A 27,074-nucleotide genomic window follows, 5' to 3' on the forward strand; every position below is an offset into this window, starting at 1 on the left:
CTCCTTCCTTTGTGATCATTCGTCCTTTGTGAGTTTCCTTAGCTGGCTTTGCTTCATAACAAACACATCTGTCCTTGTCACTGAAATCCTTCTGGGCTCTCTCACCTCTTCCAGGATAAAGTCTAGATTCCTTAGCCTGGGATGCAAAGCCCTGTGGGTTGGCCCCTGCCTGCCTCTCCCACTCATCCAGAAACAACCTGTCATGCTTTCACCATATCAGCCTCTTCACAGACTCCCAAACCTGTCATTGCTGTTTCATGCTTCTGGACCTTTGTACAAAATGTTCTTGACTCCACCCCCATCTTCCCCTGAGGAATTTCAGCTCATCTTTTAAGACTCAGAACAAAGGTGAGCAATTCTGAGAAGGCTTCCCTGCCCTCAAAATAGAGGCAGCACCTCCCCTGGAGAATCTGCAGCACCGGTGACATGTCTACATCGTGAGCTCTGAGCTCATGCCTTGCTGGGATCCCAGTTCTGCCAGGGCAGTAGGTGATTGTTCATCTGGCTCCAGAGTTTGGCACCGTGCCTAGCACCTAGTAGGTGCTACTACGTGATTAGGGTGCAAGAGACATCCCATACTTCTATTTTTTTTTTAATTTAATTTGATTTGCTCTGAGCTTCCTACTCTGTCCATAGGGAAATGTCATCTCAGGCATTAATGGGGCATGCCACCTCCCCAGGGTCAAGAGAAGGTCCCTGGTGACTTATACCATTAAAAATATGCAAAAAAGTTCCCTCCAGACTCTGTGTATACTTGTCACCACACCTAGGTTTATTGTCCAAGCCGGCATGGAACCAGGAGGCAGGTTCTGCTGGGGCCTGGGACTTGGAATTCCTTTCCACAGACATTCTCAGGGCTGCTGCCCTTAATATCTAGTTATTTCTATACCCCCTTCACTCCTCCCCTCCCCCAGGCAGCACCCATCATGGGTGCTGTGGGAAAGCAGACTCCAGGTATTCACACTTTATGAACATCCCAGTGATCCCGTCCTTTCTTTCCTGTTCAGGGACTCCCTTAGCTTCCAGTCAGGATGCACACCCTCAGAAACTCGAAGCCACCCCTCCCCCCACTGCACCTCCATCCTCCCGCCCCCCAATTCTCACCCCCATGCCCAACACAGAACACCACTGCCATTCCCTTCAATGATTACAGGCAGCTAAAACAGAAACACAATGAGGATGCTTTCTGTTAGAAAGTCTGTCTTCAAAATAATAATAATAATAATTAATAAATAAATAAATAAATAAATAAATAAATAAATAGAAAGTCTGTCTTCAAAGACAAGGACACACCAGGATCTTCCCTACCTTCTTGAGGCAGAGAAGAGTACAGCCAAGAGAATAAGATAGAAAAACACATCTCAATAAATTATTCTGCTACACAACCTTCAATGACTTTGCTTCATCACTTAATTAAAGGCAGAAATGTCCATGAAAAGCAGTAAGAATGAACTTGCTCTCCCAAAGAAAGACAGCTCCACCTGGCAACCCTCCTCATTCAGACGAAGCTTCCTTATTCCTTCCCCAGGGAAAGAGACCTAAAGTCTCTGGGATCCTCTCGTCTGTGGCCCAGAACACCACTCACATGGCCAAGTTTATTTAAACTGCTGACTTGGATTGCTGACATGGGCATTTACAGCAGCTGCACTAACTCACTTTCTCTCATGGATGATTTTAATCTCTTTAATTTTTGCCCAGCCTGTGAGAAAACTGAAAGCATGGTTGGGAGGGGACAGGAGATAGGAGTTGCAGGTCAGGAGCTGAGTGGTGGTTAAATCCTATGGGAGGAAGCAAACGTGTGTGTAATCCTTTCAGGAAAACAAGCATTACTGGCGAGGAGAAAGCTGCCAATGTAACTTTGTTCCAAGAATAAATAGCACATTTTCCCTCAGTGTTTGCTTTTCTCTCTTTGATCCCCTGAAACCCTCTGGAAATGCTTGGCCAGCATTTTTTTCTCCCCTCTGAGCTGCGAAGAAGGAGCCACAAGCACTCTCTTGAGATTCCTCAAAGGGAGGCATAAGCAGGAGGCATAAGCTGGGGCTCCCATGCAATCCTGGAGCCAGGAGACCGGTAGAAGCTGAGGATCCAGGCATTTTGGTGAGGTTAAATCACCACAGACATGCCATGGTGTTTCCAAACATGTCATCATGATGCCCAGAAACTGTAAAAAGGGGAGTAATAACAGAGGGTCTCTGACCCAAGCCGCTGGGAGCCTTGAGAGTTTGCAAACGGAGAGCAAACGCAGAGCTGGCTGGGGTTAATATTTAGCTTTGATCCCAGGCAGTGGTAAATGCCTGCACACAGAGAGGCTGACAAGAACATGCCCTTGCCATGGGGAGTTTATGGTTCAAATGCTCTAAAAACCACAGTCCATAGCTGCTCGGTTTCCCCCTCTTTTCCCAGATAGTTTCACTTCGAGGGAGTTGTAGGCAGGCCAACACCGATGAAGGAAAAAGAAAGGCCTGGGTGCCAAACAGACCTGCATTCAGTTCTGGTTCTCCCACTTCCCCGGGGTGAAGGAAGGCTAGTACTCGGTTTCCTTGTCTGTCAGCTGGGGATGATAATGTTGACCTTCTAGAATAGTCACGGAAAATGTATAAAGTGATGCATGTAAACTCAGTGTCGTGCTTGACTCTCTAAGTGGTCAATACATGTCAGCTCCCTTCTACCTCTGTCTCCCCACAGTATATCATTCAAATAAGACAATACTTCCTGAGTACTGGTTAATGGTAAGACCTGTACCAGGCTTTTGCAGAAAGCCAAGAAAATTAAAAAAACAAAACACTCACTGGGAAGTTACATACAACATTAGTATTCAAGTCTGGAATTAACAGGTACCTGTGTTGTCATAAAACTGTGCAGGAGGCACTAATCAGTGGCCGATCTTAACAGTCAGCTCTTACGGGGCTCCATAGGGTAAAGGTATCTAAGGGAAAGCTTTATGGAGAGGAATGGGCTTACTCTGAACACAGAGGCAAAGAATAATCAGATGTATTTTGGAAACACTAGCAGATTTATGCTCCTTAGGATCCCCTTAGGGGAATTTTGGAAGCTACTTAGAAAGGAAATTGGGGAATATGATTGATTAAAAATGATGGCAAATTCTTTGTGGCTATTCCTATGGAAAGGTAGACTTTACTTTTCCTATTTTTGAATCTGAGCTGGTTCCAGATTCAAGACTGATTAACAAATAGAATGTAACAGAAACATGGGGTGCCAGTTTGAGACTTAGACTTGGGTGCCTCTTTGGGACTTAGACTTTAAGAGAATCAGTAGCTTTTGCTTCCTGCTTCTTGGAACTTTTGCTCTTGGGACACTGTCTCTTAGAATCCAGACACCATGCTGTGAGAAGCTCAAGCCATCTGTAGAAGCCATGTGTAGGCTCTTTGATCAAAGCCCTCACTGAGCTCCCAGCCCACAGACAGTATTAAAGCTAGCCATGTGAGCAAGCGATCTTACATATTCCAATCCAGTCAAGGCCCCAGATGACTGTGGTTGATACCACATGGAGCAGAAGATCCACTCAAGTGATCCCAGTCAACCCACAAAATAGTGAGAGACAATAAAATGGCCCTTGCTGTTAAATACAATTTGGGGCTGGTATGTTATATAACAATAGATAATTGAAACAGGAAAGTACTCATGGGAGGCCTTGGCCAAACAGCAAAGTGTATACTACTTCATCATCATATCATCATCCTTAAAACTGTTAATAAATGATTACTATGTGCCAGACACTATGTTATAAATTCTTTTTTTTTTAAAGATTTTATTTATTTATTCATGAGAGACACACACAGAGAGAGAGAGAGAGAGGCAGAGACACAGGCAGAGGGAGAAGCAGGCTCCATGCAGGGAGCCCGACATGGGACTCGATCCTGGGTCTCCAGGATCAGGCCCTGGGCTGAAGGTGGCACTAAACCGCTGAGGCACCTGGGCTGCCCATAAATTCTTAATATAGTCTTAAAACATAACCTGCTTTCAAATTTGTGTGGTAGGTACTATTATTCATATTAAAGAGTCAAGAAAGGGAAAATTTAGAAAGCTTTAGAAAGTTGCTCAAAGATGCAATGGAACACCGGGACACCTGCACCCCGATGTTTCTAGCAGCAATGTCCACAATAGCCAAACTGTGAAAGGAGCCTCGGTGTCCATCGAAAGATGAATGGATAAAGAAGATGTGGTTTATGTATACAATGGAATATTACTCAGCCATTAGAAATGACAAATACCCACCATTTGCTTCAATGTGGATGGAACTGGAGGGTATTATGCTGAGTGAAGTAAGTCAGTCAGAGAAGGACAAACATTATATGTTCTCATTCATTTGGGGAATATAAATAATAGTGAAAGGGAATAGAAGGGAAGGGAGAAGAAATAGGTAGGAAATATCAGAAAGGGAGACAGAACATGAAGACTCCTAACTCTGGGAAATGAACTAGGGGTGGTGGAAGGGGAGGAGGGCAGGGGGTGGGGGTGAATGGGTGACAGGCACTGAGGGGGGCACTTGACGGGATGAGCACTGGGTGTTATTCTGTATGTTGGCAAATTGAACACCAATAAAAATAAATTTATTGTTATTAAAAAAAAGAAAGTTGCTCAAGATTATACAGCCATAAAATAGTAAAGATGAGGCTCAACCAGTCACATCTGACCACTCTCAAATCTGCCATCTTCTTTCTGCAGGAAGAGTGCACCCACCCCCTGCCCTCCTCCCCTTCCACCACCCCTAGTTCATTTCCCAGAGTTAGGAGTCTTCATGTTCTGTCTCCCTTTCTGATATTTCCTACCTATTTCTTCTCCCTTCCCTTCTATTCCCTTTCACTATTATTTATATTCCCCAAATGAATGGGCATTGGCATTGGGCATGGTGATAATCTTGGGAGATACAAACAACACTTCCAGCCGGAAATCGGCAACCAGTTTGAAAAACAGAAGCTGAGGCCCCTGACTGACTCAGTCAGTAGAGCATGCAGCTCTTGATCTCAGGGTCATGAGTTAAAGCCACACATTGGGCATGGGGCCTACTTTAAAAACACACACGCGTATACACACAAGCTGCCTGGGCTTGTCAAAATCCAGCAAAAAAAAATGACAATGAGTCTAACTCCATTATTCAGTGACTGCATAGGCACAGAAGACAGTATAGGAAGCAAAAGAATGAAAAATTTTTAAATAAGGGGTTGGTCAGGAAAATAGAAGCTACTTGTATTGGTTTCCTCTTCCTGCACCATCACACCCCTTTCAAAAATCTGAGTGGCTTAAAGTAACAATAACCATTGATTATTTGTCAGTTTCTAGGGGCCAGGAATTTGGAAGTGGCTCAACTGGGGAATACTAGCTTGGATCTCTCAGGAGATTGACTGGGGTTTAGATCATCTGAAGACTCACCTGGAACTGGAGGATCCACCTAAGGCCCCCTCACTCACATGGCTCTCAGATTGCTACTGGTTGTTGGTGGAGTGCCTCGGTTCCTCATCAGGCCTCTCCAGAGGCTGTTAGTATCCTTATGACTTGAAACCTGGCTTTTCCCAGAGTAAGCCTTCCAAAAGGCCAAGACAGAAGCCACAACGCCTTTGTGACCTAGTCTCGGAAGTCACACACCAACCCTCCCACCTGACTCTATGGCTCACGCAGAGCCATCCCTGATTCAGTCTAGCAAGGACTCCACCAAGCCATGAATACCAGCAAAAAGCAACCACTGGGGCTATCTTCCGGGCTGACTAGCACATTCCTTGATCTAATCTAAAGACTTAAAAACAGGACATTTGAGGATTTCACGTCTGTTTGCAGGACAAGAGAACAAAGGTCAAGGAGGTTATTTGTGATTATCTCAGCCTGTATCACCATCATAAGAGGATCTGAAGAGCTTACTTGGAAGCTGCTTCAAGTATCAGAAAATTTTGAGAAATTTCTACCATCCGTCTTGGCCAGCAACTCTGGAGCAAGAGATTCTCTAGAGGCCACTGTTGGCTATTTCTGCTGCCTATCGTCCCCAAGGGGTTCATTCATGGGAGAATACCCTGCAGCTTCTGAGACCCTCACATCTCAGCACACATGGCCTCCCCTACTCCTCTGCCTGCCAACCTCAGGCAAACGCCTTTCATTGACACTCCTCTGAGATCATCAAGAGAAAGCAACTCTGGGAAATGTCATTTCTGACCTTTCCTTAGTGATGCAGGGAATCTGTGGGTGGAAGCAGGTGGTGCTGATGCTGAGCTGGCCACAGGTGGTCCTGCCGAAACTTTAGGGGGTTTTCAGTCCATGAAACATGCATTATACTACACATGTTGGCTTGAAGTTCTACCTTCTGCTCCAAAGACAGTAAAAACAGTTTAAAATGTGTTTAAAGTAAGGTAAGGCACGCTCACAATCAAGGTAAACATTTCCATGAATGAACAGGGGGGTGAAGCCCCAAAACTTTGGATCCAGAAATGGCCAGAGAGGGTTAGAATTCTACCCCTTTAGGGATGTTATGGATTGAATGTTTGTATCCCCTCAAAATTCATACGTTAAAACCCTAATCCTCATGTGATAGGATTAGGCATGGAATCTTTGAGAGGTGATTAGGTTTAGCTGAGGCCATGAAGGCGGAGTCCCCATAATGGGATTAGCACCCTTAGAAGAAGAAAAACCAACTCTCAGTCTCTCCAGGAGCACACAAAGACGTCACGTGAGCACACGCTTAGAGGGCCACCATCTGAAGCTGGAAAGCCAGCCCTCCCTCACCAGGAACCCATCGGCTGGCACCTGGATCTTGGCCTCCAGAACTCCGAGAAATAAATGTCTGTTGTTTAAGCCATGTAGCCTATGGTGTTTTAACATAGCAGTCGGAGCTAAGACAAGGAATTTCAACTCTTGAAGGGTGAAGGGACTTAAAAAACACCCCGTGCCCTGACAAGAGACCAGAGCTGGGCTTGCTGCATGAACGAAGGCTACTGGAAATTGAGGCTGTGGCTTGTTCAAGTGAAGTATCTTTGGCCTTGTTCCTAGTGATTGTCACCCAGCCACATCTTGAAGATGACATAGGCCTTACGAATATCATCTCCTCGCTGAAATCCACAGCTTTCTTATATTAGTTTCATCTTCTTTTATTTTTTAAAAAGATTTTATTTTTTTGACACAGAGAAAGAGAGCTTGAGAGAGAGAGCACAAGCAGGGGGCATGGCAGGCAGAGGCAGAGGGAGAAGCAGGCTCCCCACTGAGCAGGGAGCCTAACATGGGGCTCTATCCCAGGACCTTAGGATCTTGACCTGAGTCAAAGGCAGATGTTTAATGACTGAGCCACCTAGGCATGCCTAGTTTCATTTTCTTAACTCTTTCAAATTATTTCATTGGATTTAGCAATAGATTTTACAAGCTTTGCCTCATTTCTTACATCCCATCTCTTTAGTACAAATTTGCGTATCTTCTTGCTGAAGTATTTCCTTTAGTAACTTTCTCCAAGGGTCTATAAAAATTAAGCCTAAAAGCTCATGCTTTTTAGGTTTCTGAAAGTATCTTTATTTTCTCTCCTCTTGTACAAAAACTTGATTGGGTACAGAATTCTAGGTTGGCAGAAATATTCCTTCATAACTTTAAAGGTAGTATTGTCTTCTGGCATCTAGTGCTACTAATGAAATGTCTTTTGTCAGTCTAACTAGGGTTTTTTTTTTCTTTTCTATTAACTGGTAACAATTTCTCTTTATCCTTCAAGTTCTAGAATTTCCACTAATATGTCTAGTTGTGAGTTTATTTCATCCTACTCAGAACCCTGTCTGCTCTTACAGTCTTAAAACTCATATTTTTTTTTATAGTTCTGACGTTCTGTTACTATTGCTTCTGATTTTCTGCCATATGCCATTTCCTTTATTTTGTACTTCTTTATATCCTATTTCATTTGTGTTGGAAACTTTTTGCCTGCCTTCCACATCACATTCTTATTTTTAATCTCTTTAGCTCTATAGCTTTCCATGTGATTCCTACTATACTATATCCCAATTCATCAATTGTCTCTAAAGAGTTCCCAATCTAGAGCTTATCTTATGTATTGATTTGTATTTTCTTAAAGATTTTATTTATTTATTCATAAGCAACACACCGAGAGAGGTAAAGACATAAGCAGAGGGAGAAGCAGGCTCCATGCATTGAGCCTGATGTGGGAGTCAATCCCGGGACTCTGGGATCATGCCCTGAGCCAAAGGCAGATGCTCAACTGCTGAGCCATCCAGGCATCCCTGATTTGTATTTTAAATTTCAGAGAATATACTGACACTTCCAGGATTTCTGATTCTTCTTTCTTTTCTATGCCAAGATTTTCCTATGTTTCCTATGTTCAGGATTCATATCCAAATTGTTTTTGTTTCACAATTCCTATTCTCCTTTAAGAATATTATTCTGTTCCTTAACTCTTTGGATATTATATTCATTTATTTAATAATCTATATAGAGTGCTAGCATATATTATTATAATATTATACATTAATATATACCTAGAAAGGTACATAAATTAATATTATACATTAATTCAATATGCATTAAAACTACCTAGAAAGGTAGTTGAGTAAAAGTCAGATGTCCAGAGTAAGACAGTAAGAAAGAGAAAGACTCAAATTTATTATAATATTTTACTTATTTTTTAAAAAGGGTAAATTTGAGGGAAGAAGTAGAAGATATCTGTTACAATATTCTTATGAACTCAACTTATAAATTCTGTGCAATTCTAATCAGAATCTCAATAGGCATTTTCAGTGAAATTTGTTCTTTTCTAAACTACATAGGAAAAAACAAAAAGCCAAGATGTGGCTAAAATAATTCTGGAAAAGAAAATTTGTTATAAGCTATCTAGGCTTACTGTAAAGTTAAGACAGCAAGAATAATAGCCCAGAGATGGACAAACAGATCAGTGGAATAAAATAGACCAGAAATAGACCTAGTATAAAGTAGATGTATAAAGATGTATAAAGTCCTTGGGTATGAAGTAGATGAGGCATTATAAATCAATGGGGAAAAGGCTATTTAGCATATGGAACTGAGACAACTTAATTTCTATCTAGAAATTTTCATAGCTAAAAAATACCATTGAATATCCATTTAAAACCATTCAAACATAAATTCCAGATTGATTTTAAAAAGGACAGTATCTGTATCACCTTGGAAAGGGAAGGAACCCCTAAACAAAGTACTAAAAGTGAAAATCATAAAAGCCCAATTAATTTGATTAAATCAAAACTGAAGCTTCAGGACAATAAAGTCCACTTTTTTTGAGAGGGACCAGTGTTTCTTCCTCATAGCTGCTGAGTCACATGAATGGGATGATTAGCATATGAAAACCAGTACAGGGAAAATGAAACAAAATAACACTGAGCTTCCATTTAACATTTCTCAATAGGACAAAAGCTAAGAAAGCCTGACATATTCCTCTTGGCTACAATAAAGAAAAACAGGAATTGTCAAAACTGCAAATGCAAGTACTATTTGATTCAAGCACTTTGGAGAATTGCTCCATAAAAATTGGAACCTGGAAGTTGACAACACAGGTTAATTCCTCAGGTGTAATCCTGCCCCTACACTCTAGAAGAGACCTCTGTTTGCAAGCATAAGATCTCAGAAACATCCCAAAGGTCCATCCGAAGGAAAATAGCTAAGTACTGATATACATAATAAGATATCATAACACAGTTAGTGACTGAATTACATATCTTATATATCAGCAAAAGTACATTTCAACAATATAATATCAAGTGGTAAAGTCGCATAACACTGTGTGCTGTATGAGACCATTTCTGTACATTTTATGAAAAACAATAATATATTGTTTGTGAATATATATGTATGTACATTTTACATGACAGATTTGTGGCAGTCCTTGCTTCTGGGGAGGAAAGGAGGTGAATGGAACTGGGGATGTGAGCAAAAAATAGTTCAACTTTATTGTAATATTTTATTTCTTTCAAAAGAAAAAGAAACTAAAGCAAATAGGACAATGAGTTTCCATTATTTGTTTTTGGAGTTTGGCACATGCTCATTCTCTGTAGCTCTTTTGTATTTTTTCCCCAATTAAGAAATAGAAGACCTACTGCCCTTGCTATCAGAACACGTGAATCCATCAACATGTTTCAATGTTTTCCTATGTTCCTATGTTTAAGATGCACTGAGTCAAACAGAAGAGCACTGAAGCTGGGCTAACCTAGAAGCCTCAGAGTTTCTAAGAGAATAAGGCCATAATGGAGCGGTGACCCAGAGCTGGTCAGAAGGCTCATATCCTGCGAGAGCCATGCTAAATGCCACCAATCTGCCAACTTCAGCTGCCTTAAAAGGAGTCTTCTCTTCCCCAGAACCTATCTACCTCACACGTTGATCATGGCCAGGTCAATCCCTGGGCAAAACTTAGGAAAACCTGACCGGGGCTTCATATAGGATAGAGCCAAGTGATTCATAAAATTTGCAGCTGTACTAACTCTGAAACTAGAACATGGTTTCATTCGGCAGAGTTCCCTCAGAGCCAGGATTACTGAGGAGGGCTTTTTTTTCTTTAGCAAAAGCTCAGCCCCAAGGGATTTCATGACCTAATCTGGATGGTTCTCAAACTCTTTCTATACTAAATTCTAACCCTAATTATGCTAGAATGGTAAACTGGTTCCAATTAAGTAAAGTTAATTCTCCGGGCCGAAATCTATACCATGCCAAAGTACCAAAGGAACGTGCAGAATATGATCAAGGAAGTAGTTAGTAGTTCCCAAAAAATTAAAGTGGAGATTATTAAAATAGTATCCAAAATTTCAAACGGAGTGAAAAGCAGATCCCAGGAATTATACTAATTAGATGGAGTCTAGAACCTTTTAATGACTATGAAAATAAAAATATGACAATATGAATGAAAGACAATGTTCACATGAGTTTTGAAACCAGGCAGGCCTTAAAAGCTGGCTTCACCCTTTAAGAGAAATATAAAGTTGAAAATCTGTTTATCTTCCCTGAGCCTCAGTTTTCTCTTCTGTAACATGAGGTTATTAATATTTATTCCACAGGATTTTTTGTGAAGATTATAAGTGGTAATGAATGTAAGACATTAAGCATTGAAACTACAAGTGCTTGTTGCTCAATAAAAATTAGTGGTGATGATGATCATGGTGGTGGTGGTGACGATTTATAAGCATTGAGAGAGAATGCAAAGATCATTAAGGACTGGGAAAGATATATTAATAGTTGTTACAGATGGATTTCATTTACTATTTAACTTATGTCATTGATTGATAAACCAAGGAAATGCCATTAGCCCTAGTATGTCTTCATTTTAGCAGAGTCTTTCATTATATTATATGTCTGTATTCAAAATGATATCATGTTATCTATGAAGAAGAGTCTTCGGTCTGTGCCAAGCCACTAATTTTATGACCAAGGTGCTGCCTCGTTTAATAGTTTATTGATAATTGATGGTTTGGGTCAATTTATAGTAAAGATATTTATACATTTAGGCCTCCCTATATTTGGGAGGCCAATCTGATTGGGACAATCTGTATTTTGTTGGAGATAACAATTGTATAAATTTCATTATCACCTCTCCTAAGGAAAACACTTTAATTAACATCTCCTAAAAGAAATTAAATATTAAAGAATAAGATTTTGTTGGGTAAGGCTGAGCTTTGGAGAGCCATAAACCATTGTAATGTAGAGATTTTTCCACTAATCCCTCCCATTGAGAATGCATGGGTTAAGATAGATCAATAACCCATGCATTTTATTTTATTTGAACAGGAAATATTCATATCATATGATATCATCAACATTTCCTCATGTTATTACCAACTTTTTATTTGATATTAACATTTTATTTGAATAGACATTCAGTATGAGGCAACAAAGTGATCTAGCTGCCAAAGGAGGTATCGTGATCATGCGCGTGTCAAAAAGCCAAGTGTTGAAGATGGAAGTAGTGGCAATTCTACTGTATTTTTTGTTGATGAAACTTCTTGAGTTTTGATCCAGTGCTAGACAGCAAACCACCAATGAGATTCTGACAAGCTGCAAGCAATCAGAGTTGTGAAGCTTTGCCAAGTATCACACAAGGAGCAAGATCATATGAGGAGAGAGATCATAGGAAAAAAACTCAAAGTGATCAGACTGAAGAAAAAGAAATGTAAAAGAAATGTGATAAATCCGAATATTTCAAAGAGGAAAACAGTTAAGCATCCTGCCCTTGGTTTCAGCTCCGGTCATGATCTTAGGGTGGTGAGATCGAGCCCTGCATCGGGCTCTGCACTAAGCACTGAGTCTGCTTCTCCCTCTCCCTCTGCTCCTTTCTCTCTCTCTCTCTCTCTCTCTCCAAATAAATGAATAAATAAAATCTGTAAAAAAATAATAATAAAGGAGGAAAATGCGAGGGGGGATTATGACTCAAGAATCCTACCCACAAGGCTGCCATTTATGAGTCAGAGTCAAAAAGACATTATTAGCTATGCAACGACCCAGAAAACACACAACTCAGCTCTTTTTCCGAGTAAACTACTATTACCATGTTTTAAAAGTTAAATCCTAAAAGTTTTATGGTATCCTGGATTGCATCCTAGAACAGAAAAAAAGACCTTGGTAAAAAAACTAGGGACATCTGGAAAAAGTCTATATTTGAGTCAATGTATGGCACCTATGTCAGTTCTTTTGTTAAATGTACCATGAGTCTAAGGGGTTTATTCAGATTTCTTTTTTAAATATTTGAATTTCATGTTGGAGAGACTTTCCTAGAGTTTGGAGTTTAGTTCTAGGCAGCAAACTACCAGCCTAGGAAAATAATTTTTGAAAGCCATATGCACAAAGATGTTCATTACATCATTATGTACACTCATGAAAATTTGGAAACAATGATATAGGAGCTATTGAATTATGGTACATCTCTATGATTACGTGTCTTGAAGCCATTACACATGTTTGTGAAGTTAGTATTACCATAAGGAAATATTTATGATGTAATATGAGATGGAAAAGCTGGATACAAATCTGAGTTGTAGCCCCAATTGCCGTGCAATCTAAGTGAATAGAAAAAAAAAAAGACACTAAAAATGAATACACATTTTCTCTCGATACTGGGTTCTTTTTCTTTTTCTCTAATAGGTATTATATGACTTTCATAATAAAAAAAAATCCATAAAAAGATTCGAGCTAGTTTCATTTAAACGGTTTAGAGGCCAACCTCTCCCCTCTCTCCCCCAGGCTTTGCATGACTATATAATGTTGAAGGGCTGCAAATTAATGTCTGAGGACTGTACAGCATAAAACCACTCATAAGGATTTTTTTTTTTAGAACATGACCTATGGCTTAATCCATTAGAGCTGAAAAAAAAAAAGTCTGTATTGCTTCTAAACAGTCACAAATGGCTTAAAGGCAAGAGGGCCAGCAAGATAGAAAAGTATGCCAAAGATATCTCAACTGGAGAGGAGTGTCCCATTTATAAAGATGGAAAACAAGGCCAGGGGTGAGGGGGATTAGAATCTGTCACAGATCTTGGACAAAAAACTAAAATCACATTTTAGTGCAGACAAATGTTTGTAAAATAAGTGTGGCAATAATCCAAGCTGAAAAGCGTATATTTTAGGATGGCGTTTATCCAGAGTAAAGATTTAAGTTTCATTACCAACAATGCGTCATGCAGCCATCCCAAAAAGACCAAGGAAAATCCGAGTCAGGGAGCTGAAATGGCCACAGGCAAAACACAGAGCACAAAGTACACAGGGATTGCATTGGATCCTGTGCAGCCTTTGCTTGGATGAGCTGGTCATTCCCTCCATGGGGGCTCCTTACAGAATGCTGATGAAAACAGAACCTCAGGCACAAAGATGAAAGAGAGCATCATCCCATTTATATGGGGGGAAAGTCTGGCCAAATAATACCAGCACCTGCACCCATCCTGCACAATCATCCTTGGGCATTTAGTCGTCCTCCAACTGTTGTGGAAACCAGCCATGAGTCAGAATCTCTCCAAAGGCACCCGCATCCAGCTGGGTACTTTATTTTCCCGGTGCTGGGCCACAGATGTATGTGAACTGCATGTAAGTGTTACTGATAATGCATTTGTTAGCCAGAAATATGGGCTTTTTAGCTCTAATACCATAACGCATCATTTTTTTTTTTTTTTTAGTTTCAGTTTTTAAAGATTTATTTATTTGAAAGAGGGAGAGAACATGAGCAGGGGTAGGGACAGAGGGAGAGGGACAAGCAGGCTCCCTGCTGAGCACGACCGCCCTCCCCACCCCCCCATGATAGTGACAAAGAGCAGAGCCCAGGACCCTTAGATCACCACCTGAGCTGAAACTCAACAGTTGGCCACTCAACCAACTGAGCCACCCAGGTGTCCCCTTAAAACACACTTTAATAAATTTTGTTTCCATAAAACAGTTAGAGGCCTGTTACTAATGTGAGTTCAATTTCACCCCTGTTAATTATGGAACTGGTATCAACAGGCTAGTTGTTATCAAACATAAGGAATATATTCGTAGTTTAGTCTACTAGGTTTATCACTGTCTCCAAAACCTCAGGATTATGACTTCTTCCTGGTGGATACACTTTTAACCCAAACAGTCAGATTGCTGGAAGCTAATGTTCAGCAGTTCTGAATATCTTGAAGTGTCCATTCCAAGAGTAGCTACAGAAACATAATGATTCACATGCATTTTAAAAATCTAAGACTTTCTTTTAATACTATGAATTCATTTCCATCAAATATCTGCAATTTCCACCAATCTGTATTCTCTCTGAATCCAGGGCAGTCTGATAAAGGAAGATATGTCCAATTTGATTTCAAAATATCTTTACTTCCTTCAATAAATGAGAGGTCCTCATGACTCTCTCTCCTTGCAGTTTCAAGGTTAGTGTATTCACATCTTGTCATTTCAACGAGGATGTAAAATTCTCCCAGCCATCAAGAGCCTGATAAATAGGGTCTCTCAGGATATGTTCAATTTCCTCAAATTGGTGATCTGAGAACAAAGTCAGTTAACCTCTTCTGACTACATTCAATAAAATAAACTTTTATTCTCTGCTTCAAGTTATTCAAATATCTCTCAAAATACCATCTGAAGAAAATTCAGCCTCGTTCCCTTTTTCTTTCTCGTCGTGTAAGAAAATAGATACCAACATTCACAGGAGAAAATTTCCAAATAGGTTAATGGAAACGATTCAAATTATCTCACCTATCTTCTCTGTTAACCTAAATGTCGATGCCAGTTCTACTTCTCATTGTGGAGGCTGGCCTGTGACTCGTGAACCAAATTTTTTCAAGGGATTGTGTATATTGGTCGGTAGGGGCAAGACCCAGGATCACTTCAGGCCCAAATAACACATTGCCTGAAGCTCACTGAGATGCAGAGTTGGTCCTTGTTCATCGTGTCCCAAGCTTGTAGGTAGAAGGAGCTAACACAGAGTCCGGGCACCTGAAAGGGAGGCAGAGGGGAAGGAGAAATGAAGGGCTGTTTGCTGAGGCCCACCACTCATGAGCAGGATTTTCCCTATTCACCAGAGGCATGGCCTCATCAAGGAGAAGTTGCAAGGGCACATATTTGTCATGGGCATGAGCAATTTACACAAATATTGCCCCCAGCCACAAGCCACAAAGCCAAGGCTGTTCTGTGAGATTTACGGTCTGTTTGTTTCCACTTCGCTTAGCCAGGTTTTTTGGAGGACAGTTTTGTTCCCAGAGGACTTACTAGTGAGGGCTGAAGACTGTTGCAACTTAAAAACTGACTAGGATACGAATATGTAAATGATATTCAAAAACAATGGACACATGCAGCTCCTAAGTCAGGATAGGGCCTTTGGGGAAATTCCATACACAATACTGTCAGAGATAAATCCAAAGATAGATTTTTTTTTTTTTTGCACTGTCTGGGTTCCTTCCGTCTATCTACACTGTTTTATGTAAATAGTCTAGCATGACTGTGGCTAGATGAGAATATTTACATTAATGAGACAAACCCTCTAACCTCCCCGTACTCTGCAGCTCAAGAGAGGCATTTAATATTTCAGAAGTATCTGATGGAATAGTGCAATATAAATCACATCGGATGACTTCTGATCTTCTGATTCAAGATAGCTGACAGATTTTGCATGGCAACCTCTGCTCCAAATTCTTAGAAAGGCTTGTCCACTCTAAAAAAACAAGATGTGCCATCTGTGAACCAGAAATCAGGAAAAAAGTCACTAAAACTTGGAATACAGATAGGGTTGGATTGAAGAAGAAAACCACAACCCCAATGCACACAGGAGAGGGCACCTACAAAACGCAAAGCAAAAATAGGGCACAGCCTACCAGGAGGGTAGGAAAGGAGGGTCCTGCAATCACTAACAGAGTTCTTATTTAGGCTTTCACAGTAAGAGACACCAAGTGTGTGGAATCCTTCCTCCTTCCATCTTCCCTTCTTCCCATCCAAGCCTCCCACTTGGATTGATCCACTTGGATCAGACAGCAAACAACAGAGCTATCTGTGCTTAGGAACGAGCATGTGTGTGTCAACAGAGAAACAGACTTTTGCCTTGGGCAGCTCACAACCCCCAGCAAGTATGCGGAGCTCTCTCGTGCCTAAGAGGCTATCAGGGTAACACACCTGACAGCAATTTGCTCCTCACTAGGTGCTCCATAGGCATGTTGGAGTATGAGCCCAGCAGCGTGCAATGCCTCTCTCTCCTACCTCTCACCATGTGCTATGCAGGCTAGTGAGCAGGTAATGCATGCATCGCAGTTAACAGACAAGAACATGTACAAAGAATTGCTCACCATCACAAAACATCAAACATTGGAGGAAAGCTACACCTTCACAAAGAGCCACCAGACCCAAGGAATACAAGAACTTGACTAATGGATAACAGAGGCAATGAGGCAGCCAGAAAAAACAACCACAAACGAAGTTGAAAGAAATACTCAAAAAATCATTGCAATGAATGTGACAGATAAAGGAAGAGTATGCAGAAAAATGTAAGAAATGCCAATAAATCAATAAGAAAAAGATAAGCAGTCCAATAGGATAACGAGAAAAGATTCTAAGGAATTTCTAGAAATAAAATATAAAAACAGTTTAATTTCACTGTTAACTGGAGAAATGCAAATAAAGTATTTTCACCTTTGAGATAAAAGTTTCTTAAAATAAAAGGATGACAAAAATAGTGAGAAATGGCTGCTCTCATGTAATGATATACTCACTTGGAAGGAAATTGAAGATATCTATTAAAATGAAAGTTCCAAGATGGTTTGTTTCCCATGGTTTGTGGATTCCAGCCAATACAGTGTGACGAAAGTATTGGGGGCTGCTTCTAACTTCCAGAAAATGTCCTTAAAAGAAGAGTCTTCTTTTTCTTCTCCCTAATCCATAGATTCAAAATATGTGTGAGAAAAGTCAAAAGAAGCTGAGATTGGGCAGAAGATGCAAACTAAGAGCTCTGGGAATTATGAAGGCCAGTGGTAGCTGATCACAGTGTGTACCACATGCTTCCTGGGTTCATTTTGACTTGCAGGAACTAAGTTTCTTGCCTGCAGTGGCCTAAGAAGGACAGGAAGTACAGGAAAGGTGAAAGACCACAATATAAAAGTGCAAATGTGCCAGGGCATGGAGGAAATAAACCTATGAGCCCTATCTGTGAAAGGCAGCAAGAAGACAAACTTCAAGTAACCGTTGCCGGTAATAATGGAAGAGGCATTGACAAAAGGACAGGTAGCAACCACTGACTATACAGCTTTTAACTGCATGGGTCCTCTTATGTGTGAGGTTTTGTTTTTTTGTTTGTTTGTTTGTTTGGTTTGGTTTTTTCAAAAAATACAGCACAGCATTGTAAATGTAAAAAAAAAAAAAGTTCCAAAATGTTGGCAAGTATGCGGAGGAAGGGCAGCCCTCTTACACTGTTGGTGGGAATGTCAGCTGGTACAGCCACTCTAGAAGAAGTATGGAGGTTCCTCAAAAAGTGAAAAATACAGCTACCCCATGACCCAGCAATTGCACTTCTAGGTATTTATCCAAGAATGCAAACATAGTGATCCAAAGCGGCACCTGCACCCCAATGTTTATAGCAGTAATGTCCATAGTAGCCAAAATATGGAACGAGCCTAAATGTCCATCAACAGATGAATGGATAAAGAAGATGTGGTATATAGGGAGGAGCAAGACGGCGGAAGAGTAGGGTCTCCAAATCACCTGTCTCCACCAAACTACCTAGAAAACCTTCAAATTATCCTGAAAATCTATGAATTCGGCCTGAGATTTAAAGAGAGACCAGCTGGAATGCAACAGTGAGAAGAGTTCGCGCTTCTATCAAGGTAGGAAGACGGGGAAAAAGAAATAAAGGAACAAAGGCCTCCGAGGGGGAGGGGCCCCGCGAGGAGCCGGGCTGAGGCCGGGGCGAGAGTCCCCAGGACAGGAGAGCCCCGTCCCGGAGACGCAGGAGCTGCACCGACCTTCCCGGGCGGAAAGGGGCTCGCAGGGAGGTGGAGCAGGACCCAGGAGGGCGAGGAGGCCCTCGGGCTCCCCGGGTCAGTAACAGCAACTGCGCACCCAGGAGAGTGCGCCGAGCTCCCTAAGGGCTGCAGCGCGCACGGCGGGACCCGGCGGGACCCGGAGCAGCTCGGAGGGGCTCGGGCGGCGGCTCCGCGGAGGGGGCTGCGCGGCCCCGGGAGCAGCTCGGAGGGGCTCGGGCAGAGGAAGAGGCTCCGTGCGGAGGGGGCTGCGCGGTTCCAGGAGCAGCTCGGAGGGGCTCGGGCGGCGGCTCCGCGGAGGGGGCTGCGCGGCCCGGGAGCGCGAATCCAACAGCGCAGGCCCCGGAGCACAGGGCGCCGGGACACAGCCCAGGATCCCGCCTCCCCCGGGACAGGCAGAGGCCGGGAGGGCCCAGGACAGCGAGGACGCTCCTGCCCCAGTTGAGCAGATCAGCGGCCCCGCCCCGGAGCCTCCAGGCCCTGCAGACGGAGTTCCTGCCGGAGCTGAATCCAGGTTTCCAGAGCTGCCCCGCCACTGGGGCTGTTCCTCCTGCGGCCTCACGGGGCAAACAACCCCCACTGAGCCCTGCACCAGGCAGGGGCACAGCAGCTCCCCCAACTGCTAACACCTGAAAATCAGCACAGCAGGCCCCTCCCCCAGAACACCAGCTAGACGGACAACTTCCAGGAGAAGCCAAGGGACTTAAAGAACACAGAATCAGAAGATACTCCCCGGTGGTTCTTTTTTTGTTTGTTTGTTTTTGTTTTTGTTTTGTTTTGCTTTTTGATTTGTTTCCTTCCCCCACCCCCTTTTTTTCTCCTTTCTTTTTCTTTCTCTTTTTCTTCTTTTTTTTTTTTTTTTCGTTTTTTTTTTTCTTTTTCTTCCCTTTTTTTTTCTCTTTCTCTTTTCTTTCCTTCTTTCTCTCCTCTCTTTTTCTCTTTTTCCCAATACAACTTGCTTTTGGCCACTCTGCACTGAGCAAAATGACTAGAAGGAAAACCTCACCTCAAAAGAAAGAATCAGAAACAGTCCTCTCTCCCACAGAGTTACAAAATCTGGATTACAATTCAATGTCAGAAAGCCAATTCAGAAGCACTATTATACAGCTACTGGTGGCTCTAGAAAAAAGTATAAAGGACTCAAGAGACTTCATGACTGCAGAATTTAGAGCTAATCAGGCAGAAATTAAAAATCAATTGAATGAGATGCAATCCAAACTAGAAGTCCTAACGACGAGGGTTAACGAGGTGGAAGAACGAGTGAGTGACCTAGAAGACAAGTTGATAGCAAAGAGGGAAACTGAGGAAAAAAGAGACAAACAATTAAAAGACCATGAAGATAGATTAAGGGAAATAAACGACAGCCTGAGGAAGAAAAACCTACGTTTAATTGGGGTTCCCGAGGGCGCCGAAAGGGACAGAGGGCCAGAATATGTATTTGAACAAATTCTAGCTGAAAACTTTCCTAATCTGGGAAGGGAAACAGGCATTCAGATCCAGGAAATAGAGAGATCCCCCCCTAAAATCAATAAAAACCGTTCAACACCTCGACATTTAATTGTGAAGCTTGCAAATTCCAAAGATAAGGAGAAGATCCTTAAAGCAGCAAGAGACAAGAAATCCCTGACTTTTATGGGGAGGAGTATTAGGGTAACAGCAGACCTCTCCACAGAGACCTGGCAGGCCAGAAAGGGCTGGCAGGATATATTCAGGGTCCTAAATGAGAAGAACATGCAACCAAGAATACTTTATCCAGCAAGGCTCTCATTCAAAATGGAAGGAGAGATAAAGAGCTTCCAAGACAGGCAGCAACTAAAAGAATATGTGACCTCCAAACCAGCTCTGCAAGAAATTTTAAGGGGGCCTCTTAAAATTCCCCTTTAAGAAGAAGTTCAGTGGAACAGTACACAAAAACAAAGACTGAATAGATATCATGATGACACTAAACTCATATCTCTCAATAGTAACTCTGAATGTGAACGGGCTTAATGACCCCATCAAAAGGCGCAGGGTTTCAGACTGGATAAAAAAGCAGGACCCATCTATTTGCTGTCTACAAGAGACTCATTTTAGACAGAAGGACACCTACAGCCTGAAAATAAAAGGTTGGAGAACCATTTACCATTCAAATGGTCCTCAAAAGAAAGCAGGGGTAGCCATCCTTATATCAGATAAACTAAAATTTACCCCAAAGACTGTAGTGAGAGATGAAGAGGGACACTATATCATACTTAAAGGATCTATTCAACAAGAGGACTTAACAATCCTCAATATATATGCTCCGAATGTGGGAGCTGCCAAATATATAAATCAATTATTAACCAAAGTGAAGAAATACTTAGATAATAATACACTTATACTTGGTGACTTCAATCTAGCTCTTTCTATACTCGATAGGTCTTCTAAGCAAAACATCTCCAAAGAAACGAGAGCTTTAAATGATACACTGGACCAGATGGATTTCACAGATATCTACAGAACTTTACATCCAAACTCAACTGAATACACATTCTTCTCAAGCGCACATGGAACTTTCTCCAGAATAGACCACATATTGGGTCACAAATCGGGTCTGAACCGATACCAAAAGACTGGGATTGTCCCCTGCATATTCTCGGACCATAATGCCCTGAAATTAGAACTAAATCACAACAAGAAGTTTGGAAGGACCTCAAACACATGGAGGTTAAGGACCATCCTGCTAAAAGATAAAAGGGTCAACCAGGAAATTAAGGAAGAATTAAAAAGATTCATGGAAACTAATGAGAATGAAGATACAACCGTTCAAAATCTTTGGGATGCAGCAAAAGCAGTCCTAAGGGGGAAATACATCGCAATACAAGCATCCATTCAAAAACTGGAAAGAACTCAAATACAAAAGCTAACCTTACACATAAAGGAGCTAGAGAAAAAACAGCAAATAGATCCTACACCCAAGAGAAGAAGGGAGTTAATAAAGATTCGAGCAGAACTCAACGAAATCGAGACCAGAAGAACTGTGGAACAGATCAACAGAACCAGGAGTTGGTTCTTTGAAAGAATTAATAAGATAGATAAACCATTAGCCAGCCTTATTAAAAAGAAGAGAGAGAAGACTCAAATTAATAAAATCATGAATGAGAAAGGAGAGATCACTACCAACACCAAGGAAATACAAACGATTTTAAAAACATATTATGAACAGCTATACGCCAATAAATTAGGCAATCTAGAAGAAATGGATGCATTCCTGGAAAGCCACAAACTACCAAAACTGGAACAGGAAGAAATAGAAAACCTGAACAGGCCAATAACCAGGGAGGAAATTGAAGCAGTCATCAAAAACCTCCCAAGACACAAGAGTCCAGGGCCAGATGGCTTCCCAGGAGAATTTTATCAAACGTTTAAAGAAGAAATCATACCTATTCTCCTAAAGCTGTTTGGAAAGATAGAAAGAGATGGAGTACTTCCAAATTCGTTCTATGAAGCCAGCATCACCTTAATTCCAAAGCCAGACAAAGACCCCGCCAAAAAGGAGAATTACAGACCAATATCCCTGATGAACATGGATGCAAAAATTCTCAACAAGATACTGGCCAATAGGATCCAACAGTACATTAAGAAAATTATTCACCATGACCAAGTAGGATTTATCCCTGGGACACAAGGCTGGTTCAACACCCGTAAAACAATCAATGTGATTCATCATATCAGCAAGAGAAAAACCAAGAACCATATGATCCTCTCATTGGATGCAGAGAAAGCATTTGACAAAATACAGCATCCATTCCTGATTAAAACTCTTCAGAGTGTAGGGATAGAGGGAACATTCCTCGACATCTTAAAAGCCATCTATGAAAAGCCCACAGCAAATATCATACTCAATGGGGAAGCACTGGGAGCCTTTCCCCTAAGATCAGGAACAAGACAGGGATGTCCACTCTCACCACTGCTATTCAACATAGTACTGGAAGTCCTAGCCTCAGCAATCAGACAACAAAAAGACATTAAAGGCATTCAAATTGGCAAAGAAGAAGTCAAACTCTCTCTCTTCGCCGATGACATGATACTCTACATAGAAAACCCAAAAGTCTCCACCCCAAGATTGCTAGAACTCATACAGCAATTCGGTAGCGTGGCAGGATACAAAATCAATGCCCAGAAGTCAGTGGCATTTCTATACACTAACAATGAGACTGAAGAAAGAGAAATTAAGGAGTCAATCCCATTTACAATTGCACCCAAAAGCATAAGATACCTAGGAATAAACCTCACCAAAGATGTAAAGGATCTATACCCTCAAAACTGTAGAACACTTCTGAAAGAAATTGAGGAAGACACAAAGAGATGGAAAAATATTCCATGCTCATGGATTGGCAGAATTAATATTGTGAAAATGTCAATGTTACCCAGGGCAATATACACGTTTAATGCAATCCCTATCAAAATACCATGGACTTTCTTCAGAGAGTTAGAACAAATTATTTTAAGATTTGTGTGGAATCAGAAAAGACCCCGAATAGCCAGGGGAATTTTAAAAAAGAAAACCATATCTGGGGGCATCACAATGCCAGATTTCAGGTTGTACTACAAAGCTGTGGTCATCAAGACAGTGTGGTACTGGCACAAAAACAGACACATAGATCAGTGGAACAGAATAGAGAATCCAGAAGTGGACCCTGAACTTTATGGGCAACTAATATTCGATAAAGGAGGAAAGACTATCCATTGGAAGAAAGACAGTCTCTTCAATAAATGGTGCTGGGAAAATTGGACATCCACATGCAGAAGAATGAAACTAGACCACTCTCTTTCACCATACACAAAGATAAACTCAAAATGGATGAAAGATCTAAATGTGAGACAAGATTCCATCAAAATCCTAGAGAAGAACACAGGCAACACCCTTTTTGAACTCGGCCATAGTAACTTCTTGCAAGATACATCCACAAAGGCAAAAGAAACAAAAGCAAAAATGAACTATTGGGACTTCATCAAGATAAGAAGCTTTTGCACAGCAAAGGATACAGTCAACAAAACTCAAAGACAACCTACAGAATGGGAGAAGATATTTGCAAATGACATATCAGATAAAGGGCTAGTTTCCAAGATCTATAAAGAACTTATTAAACTCAACACCAAAGAAACAAACAATCCAATCATGAAATGGGCAAAAGACATGAACAGAAATCTCACAGAGGAAGACATAGACATGGCCAACATGCATATGAGAAAATGCTCTGCATCACTTGCCATCAGGGAAATACAAATCAAAACTACAATGAGATACCACCTCACACCAGTGAGAATGGGGAAAATTAACAAGGCAGGAAACAACAAATGTTGGAGAGGATGCGGAGAAAAGGGAACCCTCCTACACTGTTGGTGGGAATGTGAACTGGTGCAGCCACTCTGGAAAACTGTGTGGAGGTTCCTCAAACAGTTAAAAATATACCTGCCCTACGACCCAGCAATTGCACTGTTGGGGATTTACCCCAAAGATACAAATGCAATGAAACGCCGGGACACCTGCACCCCGATGTTTCTAGCAGCAATGGCCACGATAGCCAAACTGTGGAAGGAGCCTCGGTGTCCAACGAAAGATGAATGGATAAAGAAGATGTGGTTTATGTATACAATGGAATATTACTCAGCTATTAGAAATGACAAATACCCACCATTTGCTTCAACGTGGATGGAACTGGAGGGTATTATGCTGAGTGAAGTAAGTCAGTCGGAGAAGGACAAACATTATATGTTCTCATTCATTTGGGGAATATAAATAATAGTGAAAGGGAAAATAAGGGAAGGGAGAAGAAATGTGTGGGAAATATCAGAAAGGGAGACAGAATGTAAAGACTGCTAACTCTGGGAAACGAACTGGGGGTGGTGGAAGGGGAGGAGGGCGGGGGGTGGGAGTGAATGGGTGACGGGCACTGGGTGTTATTCTGTATGTTAGTAAATTGAACACCAATAAAAAAAAAAAAAAAAAAAGAAGATGTGGTATATAGAGACCTTGGAATATCACTCAGCCATCAAAAAGAATGAAATCTTGCCATTTGCAATGATATGGATGAAGCTAAAGGGTATTATGTTAAACAAAATAAGTCAGTCAGAGAAAGACAAATACAAATATGATTTCATTCATATGTAGAATTTAAGAAATAAAACAGATGAACATAGGAGAAGGGAAGGAAAAATAAAATAAAATGAAAATTGAAAGGGAGGTAAACTATGAGAGACTCTTAACTAAGAAACAAACTGAGGGGAGTGTTGGAGGATGGGGTAACTGAGGGATGGGCATTAAGGAGGGCACTTAATGTAATGAGCACTGAGTGTTATATGTAACTGATGAATCACTGAATTCTGAAACCAAATAAATAAATAGGCAAAAAAAAAAGTTCCAGAGTTTTGACAAAACCATTCCATTTTTCTGTATGAAATCTACAGAAACATTCACATATGTGCACAAATCACATGTAAAGATGTTTGTGGCCATTCTATTTGGAATACAAAATCTTGGAAATGACCTTAATGTCTTTAAATAGATAAATTATTACATATACTATTGCACATCCATGTTATAGAAAATAATGAGGGACGCCTGGGTGGCTCAGCAATAGCATCTGCCTTCGGTTCAGCGCGTGATCCTGGGGTGTCAGGATCGAGTCCCACATCGGGCTCCCTGCATGGAGCCTGCTTCTCCCTCTGCCTGTGCCTCTGTATCTCTCTCTCTTTGTGTCTCTCATGAATAAATAAATAAAATCTTAAAAAAAAATAAGATTTCTCTATACTGACATAGAAAGCTAAGATATGTTGTTAAGTGAAAAAAGAAATTTTCAGACAGTAGGTACACTAGATTCCATGTATGTAAAAAAAAATAAAATGCAAAAATACTACATAATTTTACAGGTACATTCATGTATGCAAACATATGTATAAAAAAATCAAAGGAATACATATATAATTTTGATCACAGCAATCCACCCTGGAAAAGAGAATGGGAAATGGGAGTTAGCAAAGGAGGGATTTCAGCATTATTCGCAATAATCAAATTATCTATTAAAAAAATATATATGCATATTACTTGAATAAAGTATTAAAGATATTAAATTCAGAAACCAAATTCAAACATAGATCAAATAAGGAAATATTTAATTATTTGTTAAATAGTGAAATAAACCCACCACCTTGAATACCCAGAAGCATTGGGGACTCTTTGCAAAAAAGAAAGAAATACCTACTCAGTTCCCATTCTTCTCTTAAGGAAAGGAATGCGACCAGTGACAGGTCGAAGCATAGGTGCAGCATCTCATGCTGGCTCCTGAGACAACGCAGCACTTCCTCTCTTTGAATACCAGGGTTCTCAGCTTCTCTGCTACAAAATGAGAGAAAAATGATCTCTGAAAATAAAATCTTAATATAAAGCACAACTTTGTTGAGTGTAGGAAACCCACGTTCATTTCACTGACAAAAGAGGATCTCACACCAGTGGCTTTTCAGAAAAGTCAAGAAACATGCCTTGTTAGAAAGCCTTTTATATTATTTATTTACTTACTTACTTACTTACTTATTTTAGAGAGGGAGGCAGGGGGAGGGGCAGAGGGAGAAGGAGAGAGAACCCCAACAGGCTCCATGCCCAGCCTGGAGCCCTACATGGGGTTCTATCTCACCATCCTGAGACCATGACCTGAGCTAAAATCAAGAGTTGGTGGCCTGGCCCACTGAGCAACCCAGGCGCCCTGCCCTTTATTTTTTCTTATTTTTTATTTTTTTAAGAAAGTCCTTTGAAAAGATAGTATTACACAATATATTTTAGACATTTAAGTTCACTTTTTAAAAAATTAGTTTATGCCCCAGGATTCATCATTATCAGATCCCATGTGATAGGGCAAACAAAAGCCATTACTTTTCAACTGATAACATCATGTTCTCAACACTTACTGGCTGTTCTGAGACTACTGACACGTCCCTGACAAGTTTACTGGGGGAAAAAGTGTTCATTCATGCAAGACTGGCAATAGAACTTTGTGATTAAGAAGTCTTTAAAGAAGAAAAATATTTTATTTTATTTTTTTTAAACATAAGTAAATTATTTTATTTATTTATTTTTTATTTATTTATGATAGTCACACACAGAGAGAGAGAGAGAGAGGCAGAGACACAGGCAGAGGAAGAAGCAGGCTCCATGCACCGGGAGCCCGACGTGGGATTCGATCCCGGGTCTCCAGGATCGCACCCTGGGCCAAAGGCAGGCGCCAAACCGCTGCGCCACCCAGGGATCCCGAAAAATAATTTAAATTAGCTATGGGGCATGATCCTTCCCAGTAGACAGAGAGAAGAGGCTTCAGAATGATAAGCCTACCATCTCTGGCTTTATCAGTTGGTTAGCTAGAGTATGTTATAATACAGTCTTCCCTAAATTTCGGTGGCTTCAAACAATAAAAATTCCTTTCTTGCTAATACCATATGTCCGCTGTAGGTCAGCTAGGAGGCCCTATACGTCATTCTCACTCAGGGAACTGTGCTGTTAAAACAACCCAGAACATTGTCACTCACAATGTAGTTTGTGAGAGAGAATTCTGGAGGGTTTTGCACTTGTAATAAAATGCTCTGGCCCAGAAGTGACACATATCACTTCTGCTCATTAACCAGAGTTATTTATAT

The 27,074-nt window shown here is 41.0% G+C and overlaps 2 long non-coding RNA genes across 2 annotated transcripts in view; one reads left to right on the plus strand and one right to left on the minus strand.

The window, feature by feature from the left end:
- The first annotated feature begins 6,366 nt into the window (after nt 1-6,366).
- Nucleotides 6,367-27,074, plus strand: part of LOC144280712 (uncharacterized) — a 45,613-nt gene continuing 24,905 nt past the window's right edge. Inside the window, exon 1 of the long non-coding RNA XR_013349107.1 lies at nt 6,367-10,349. This is a non-coding gene — a long non-coding RNA (uncharacterized LOC144280712). The remainder of the gene's footprint in view (nt 10,350-27,074) is intronic.
- Nucleotides 12,181-25,781, minus strand: LOC144280713 (uncharacterized). The gene is made up of 3 exons (XR_013349108.1): nt 25,652-25,781; nt 17,166-17,324; nt 12,181-15,402 (listed from the first exon to the last, which is right to left on the minus strand). It is a non-coding gene; the product is annotated as an uncharacterized LOC144280713 (long non-coding RNA).

Source organism: Canis aureus, chromosome 12 (assembly GCF_053574225.1).
Source record: "Canis aureus isolate CA01 chromosome 12, VMU_Caureus_v.1.0, whole genome shotgun sequence".
NCBI lineage: Eukaryota > Metazoa > Chordata > Mammalia > Carnivora > Canidae > Canis > Canis aureus.